Here is a 6,885-nt window from a genome sequence, read left to right as displayed (position 1 = left end):
CAAGCAGTGAATTTAAAATACAGATTCAACCACCAAGACCAGGGAGGTATTCCAATGCCTTGTATAGGAGAAGAAGGGCACCTATTGGTAGATGGGTAAAAAAAGCAGACATTGAATATCCCTTTGAGCATGGTGAAGTTATTAATTACACTTTAGATGGTGTATCAATACACCCAGTCACTACAAAGATACAGGCATCCTTCCTAACTTAGTTACCAGAGAGGAAGGAAACCGCTCAGGGATTTCACCATGAGGCCAAGGTGACTTTAAACAATTAGAGTTCAATGGCTGTGATAGGAGAAAACTGAGCATGGATCAACAACAGTATAGTTACTCCACAATATTAACCTAATTGACAGAGAGAAAAGAAGGAAGCCTGTACAGAATAAAAATATTCCAAAACATGCATCCTGTTTGCAACAAGGCACTAAAGTAATAAAAAGAAAATGTGGCAAAGCTAATAACTTCTTTTCCTGAATACAAAGTGTTATGTTTGGGGAAAATCCAATACAACACATTACTCAGTACCACTCTCCATATTTTCAAGCATAGTGGTGGCTGCATCATGTTATGGGTATGCTTGTAATCATTAAGCACTGGGGAGTTTTTCAGAATAAAAAAGAAACGGAATGGAGCTAAGCACAGGCAAAATCCTAGAGGAAAACCTGGTTGTTTGCTTCCCACCAGACACCGGGAGATGAATTTACTTAACAGCAAGACAATAACCTAAAACACAAGGCCAAATCTACACTGGAGTTGCTTACCAAGAAGACAGTGAATGTTCCTGAGTTGCCTAGTTACAGTTTTGAATTAAATCTACTTGAAAATCTATAGCAAGACCTGAAAACGGTTATCTAGCAATGATCAAGAACCAATTCGACAGAGTTGGGGTCCAGGTGTGCAAAGCTCTTAGAGACTTACTCAGAAAGACTCACAGCTGTATTCGTTGCCAAAGGTGATTTCTAAAAGGTATTGACTCAGGGGCTTGAATGCTTATGTAAATGAGATACTGTATTTCTGTATTTCATTTTCAATAAATTTGCAAACATTTCTAAAAACATGTTTTCACTTTGTCATTATGCGCTATTGTGGGTAGATTGGTAACATGTGGAATAAGTCAAGGGGTATGAATACTTTCTGAAAGCACTATAGTTAAGGAGCAGAAAGAGAGAGAAAGAGAGAGCGAGAGAAGGTGGGAGTGAGAGTTAATGTCACCATGGATCATCAACATGATGAGATTCCATAAGGTCTACAACTTGTCTCCAACCATATCGGCCTCCTGTTAGTCTGTATTGGAATGAGTTCACCTCACCATGTAACCTTCCATGTTTAAATGAGCCTGTAATGGTAATGATACACATGTTAATGGTGAGGCAAGAAATACACTATGAAAACCTCTATGTCATTTCTTGGCATAACTCATTACTGGAGACACCTAAAGAGACCTAGCTATATCACTAACACTAAGTGCTGAAAATGACTAAATAACAGAACTGTCCAAACATAGTAGCCAACCACAGCAGCACACTGATCCACAACCAGCAGTGTAAACTAGCCTAGTGCTGATGCTAATCCCATTCTGCTCAGTGCCACTGTGTCCTGAGGCTCTGCACTTAATCTGCAGCGCCTCAATAAACACTCATAGATCAATGGATAACCTGTCAAATATTAGCACACATCTCCAGTCTGTGTCTAGAGAAACAGGCCCAACTGTCTGCTATACGGTAATGTACTCACATTCTGTTCCCTCCAGTGAGTGTGTGTGTGTGTGTTTGTGTCTCCGTGTGTGTTTGTGTGTTTCGTGCATGTTTCTGTTAAGGATTCATTATCATTCTTTCCAGTAACTGCATGTAGGGGGTGTTATTGGAAGCATACGGGGAGTATAGAGCCCACTATGGAGGGTGGATGGGTATGTGTCTTACAGGGGCTGTAGGAGGATCCACACTGTACGTAGGGAAAAGGAGGGTAATAGGTTAACTGTGTGTTTATGATTCTGTGCCATCCTTCCTCACATCCTTCCAACCTCCCTCCCTCACTCTCTCCCTCTCTCTTTCGGTCTCTGTTCCTCTCTCCAACATTAGTGTTGATGTCTGTTTTGTGGGGCCCTGCGGTGTGATATTGAACATGTGCAAAAGATTCACGCCCCACATATTAGAGCTGTTGAAAATCAGAGGAGTGTGTGTGTGTGTGTGTGTGTGTGTGTCAGAGGTGTGGATTACTGCAGGGCTGTCTGGGGCAACAGTGCAGAGGAGAAGGAGGGAATAAACCAACCTTTTGTCACTCCAGTTTCCTGTGGGATGAAAGAGGGAAGAGAGAGGGGAGGAAGAGGGGAGGAAGAGGGGAGGCAGAGGGAAGAGAGAGGGGAGGAAGAGGGGAGGCAGAGGGAAGAGAGAGAGGAGGAAGAGGGGAGAGAGAGGGGAGGCAGAGGGAAGAGAGAGAGGAGGAAGAGGGGAGAGAGAGGGGAGGCAGAGGGAAGAGAGAGAGGAGGAAGAGGGGAGGCAGAGGGAAGAGAGAGGGGAGGAAGAGGGGAGGCAGAGGGAAGAGAGAGGGGAGGAAGAGGGGAGGCAGAGGGAAGAGAGAGGGGAGGAAGAGGGGAGGCAGAGGGAAGAGAGAGGGGAGGAAGAGGGGAGGCAGAGGGAAGAGAGAGGGAAGAGAGAGGGGAGGAAGAGGGGAGAGAGAGGGGAGGAAGAGGGGAGGCAGAGGGAAGAGAGAGGGGAGGAAGAGGGGAGGCAGAGGGAAGAGAGAGGGAAGAGAGAGGGGAGGAAGAGGGGAGAGAGAGGGGAGGAAGAGGGGAGGCAGAGGGAAGAGAGAGGGGAGGAAGAGGGGAGGCAGAGGGAAGAGAGAGGGGAGGAAGAGGGGAGAGAGAGGGGAGGAAGAGGGGAGGCAGAGGGAAGAGAGAGGGGGGGAAGAGGGGAGGCAGAGGGAAGAGAGAGGGGAGGAAGAGGGGAGGCAGAGGGAAGAGAGAGGGGAGGAAGAGGGGAGGCAGAGGGAAGAGAGAGGGGGGAAGAGGGGAGGCAGAGGGAAGAGAGAGGGGAGGAAGAGGGGAGGCAGAGGGAAGAGAGAGGGGAGGAAGAGGGGAGGCAGAGGGAAGAGAGAGGGGAGGAAGAGGGGAGAGAGAGGGGAGGAAGAGGGGAGAGAGAGGGGAGGAAGAGGGGAGGCAGAGGGAAGAGAGAGGGGAGGAAGAGGGGAGAGAGAGGGGAGGAAGAGCGTTCAGCATGCACAGATCGATTCCTGAGTTTGTCTCCGTCAGTGTACTAGTTGGACTTTTATTAGAGGAGACCTGTGCATACACACTCTCAAAGACACATACAGAACATGCACTCACACAAATGTTTGTGTCAGAATAAAAATATATATCACTATTCACTGCTCTGCAGAAGCTGAATAATAGAATGTATACACTGGAAAAACATCATGGGAATTTCTCTTCCACACAGTAAAGGGTGATACATAATAGGGATACTCTGAGACAAAACGTCAAGCAAGAATCGCTACAAGGACAAAAAACCCTGTTGTTTGCCTCTGTAGCGATAGCATCTTGATCTCTCTGAGGCTCCTCTAAAGCTGCAACACCACATCTAAACTCACCAAGAAACAAACATGGTCAAAGGTTATATTGGCCACCCACAGTACAGCTCTCTAACTTCCAGTACTGAAGCAGTTTAACAACAAGACAGTTAGCTCATTATCACAATGCCTGTAAAGTGTTGAATATATTCTCTGACACATACTCTCTTTTACATATTCCTTCCTCGCTGTAATTGCACTAACAGTTTGTGTACTGTAAGAATGTCCTCCTTAAAATCGTTAACAAATAAGTTTTACAGTTTTATAATAGATTAATTTTTCCCTGTGTGTCTGTGTCCTTAGGCAACACGGATGCCTCTCTAGCATAGTTCTAAGACCATCATCTTCACCATCATCATCATCATCATCATCATCATCACCATCACCATCATCCTGGTATTGCTGTGATGCTCTGCCGGTGGATCTATCACCTCAGCCCAGCAGCCCCATCGTCAGGGCTCTGTCAGGAGCTGGAGAGGCGATGGAGTGGAGAGACTGTCACACACTAACACAATCTCTCTCCTCTATATATTTTCCTCAGAGAGGGGGTAACAACTGAAGAGGAAGGGACAACTGGAGAGGGGGGACAACTGGAGAGGGGGGACAACTGAAGAGGAAGGGACAACTGGAGAGGGGGGACAACTGGAGAGGAAGGGACAACTGGAGAGGAGGGGACAACTGGAGAGGGGGGACAACTGGAGAGGAAGGGACAACTGGAGAGGAGGGGACAACTGGAGAGGGGGGGACAACTGGAGAGGAAGGGACAACTGGAGAGGAGGGGACAACTGGAGAGGAGGGGACAACTGGAGAGGAGGGGACAACTGGAGAGGAGGGTACCACTGGAGAGGAGGGGACAACTGGAGAGGAGGGGACAACTGGAGAGGAGGGGACAACTGGAGAGGGGGGACAACTGGAGAGGAAGGGACAACTGGAGAGGAGGGGACAACTGGAGAGGAGGGGACAACTGGAGAGGAGGGGACAACTGGAGAGGAGGGGACAACTGGAGAGGAAGGGACAACTGGAGAGGAGGGGACAACTGGAGAGGGGGGACAACTGGAGAGGAGGGGACAACTGGAGAGGAGGGGACAACTGGAGAGGAGGGGACAGCTTCTAGAGGTTTGTTAGTCATTTATTGTTATCTAGTGTTTGTTTACCTGATGTCATGATGCTCTGGATATACAATCCCTAAACATACACATAAAAAGGTATTCTCTAATCATGGCCTCCAAACCCTTAAGCTGCATACTGGACCCTATTCCAACTAAACTACTGAAAGAGCTGCTTCCTGTGCTTGGCCCTCCTATGTTGAACATAATAAACGGCTCTCTATCCACCGGATGTGTACCAAGCTCACTAAAAGTGGCAGTAATAAAGCCTCTCTTGAAAAAGCCGAATCTTGATCCAGAAATTATAAAAAACTATCGGCCTATATCGAATCTTCCATTCCTCTCAAAAATTTTAGAAAAAGCTGTTGCACAGCAACTCACTGCCTTCCTGAAGACAAACAACGTATACGAAACGCTTCAGTCTGGTTTTAGACCCCATCATAGCACTGAGACTGCACTTGTGAAGGTGGTAAATGACCTTTTAATGACGTCAGACCGAGGCTCTGCATCTGTCCTTGTGCTCCTAGATCTTAGTGCCGCTTTTGATACCATCGATCACCACATTCTTTTGGAGAGATTGGAAACCCAAATTGGTCTACATGGACAAGTTCTGGCCTGGTTTAGATCTTATCTGTCGGAAAGATATCAGTTTGTCTCTGTGAATGGTTTGTCTTCTGACAAATCAATTGTAAATTTTGGTGTTCCTCAAGGTTCCGTTTTAGGACCACTATTGTTTTCACTATATATTTTACCTCTTGGGGATGTCATTCGAAAACATAATGTTACATTTCACTGCTATGCGGACGACACACAGCTGTACATTTCAATGAAACATGGTGAAGCCCCAAAATTGCCCTCGCTAGAAGCCTGTGTTTCAGACATAAAGAAGTGGATGGCTGCAAACTTTCTACTTTTAAACTCGGACAAAACAGAGATGCTTGTTCTAGGTCCCAAGAAACAAAGAGATCTTCTGTTGAATCTGACAATTAATCTGGATGGTTGTACAGTCGTCTCAAATAAAACTGTGAAGGACCTCGGCGTTACTCTGGACCCTGATCTCTCTTTTGAAGAACATATCAAGACTGTTTCAAGGACAGCTTTTTTCCATCTACGTAACATTGCAAAAATCAGAAATTTTCTGTCCAAAAATGACGCAGAAAAATTAATCCATGCTTTTGTTACTTCTAGGCTGGACTACTGCAATGCTCTACTTTCCGGCTACCCGGATAAAGCACTAAATAAACTTCAGTTAGTGCTAAATACGGCTGCTAGAATCCTGACTAGAACCAAAAAATTGGATCATATTACTCCAGTGCTAGCCTCCCTACACTGGCTTCCTGTTAAGGCAAGGGCTGATTTCAAGGTTTTACTGCTAACCTACAAAGCATTACATGGGCTTTCTCCTACCTATCTTTCCGATTTGGTCCTGCCGTACATACCTACACGTACGCTACGGTCACAAGACGCAGGCCTCCTAATTGTCCCTAGAATTTCTAAGCAAACGGCTGGAGGTAGGGCTTTCTCCTATAGAGCTCCATTTTTATGGAATGGTCTGCCTACCAATGTGAGAGACGCAGACTCAGTCTCAACCTTTAAGTCTTTACTGAAGACTTATCTCTTCAGTAGGTCCTATGATTAAGTATAGTCTGGCCCAGGAGTGTGAAGGTGAACGGAAAGGCTGGAGCAACGAACCGCCCTTGCTGTCTCTGCCTTGCCGGTTCCCCTCTTTCCACTGGGATTCTCTGCCTCTAACCCTTTTACAGGGGCTGAGTCACTGGCCTACTGGTGTTCTTCCATGCCGTCCATGGGAGGGGTGCGTCACTTGAGTGGGTTGAGTCACTGACGTGGTCTTCCTGTCTGGGTTGGCGCCCCCCCTTGGGTTGTGCCATGGCGGAGATCGTTGTGGGCTATACTCGGCCTTGTCTTAGGACGGTAAGTTGGTGGTTGGAGACATCCCTCTAGTGGTGTGGGGGCTGTGCTTTGGCAAAGTGGGTGGGGTTATATCCTGCCTGTTTGGCCCTGTCCGGGGGTATCATCGGATGGGGCCACAGTGTCTTCTGATCCCTCCTGTCTCAGCCTCCAGTATTTATGCTGCAGTAGTTTATGTGTCGGGGGGCTAGGGTCAGTCTGTTACATCTGGAGTATTTCTCTTGTCTTATCCGGTGTCCTGTGTGTATTTAAATATGCTCTCTCTAATTCTCTCTTTCTCTCT

This window comes from Salmo salar, chromosome ssa20 (assembly GCF_905237065.1).
Source record: "Salmo salar chromosome ssa20, Ssal_v3.1, whole genome shotgun sequence".
Lineage (NCBI taxonomy): Eukaryota > Metazoa > Chordata > Actinopteri > Salmoniformes > Salmonidae > Salmo > Salmo salar.
The sequence above is the reverse complement of the archived record's forward strand: the minus strand, read 5'-3'. Positions refer to the sequence as shown.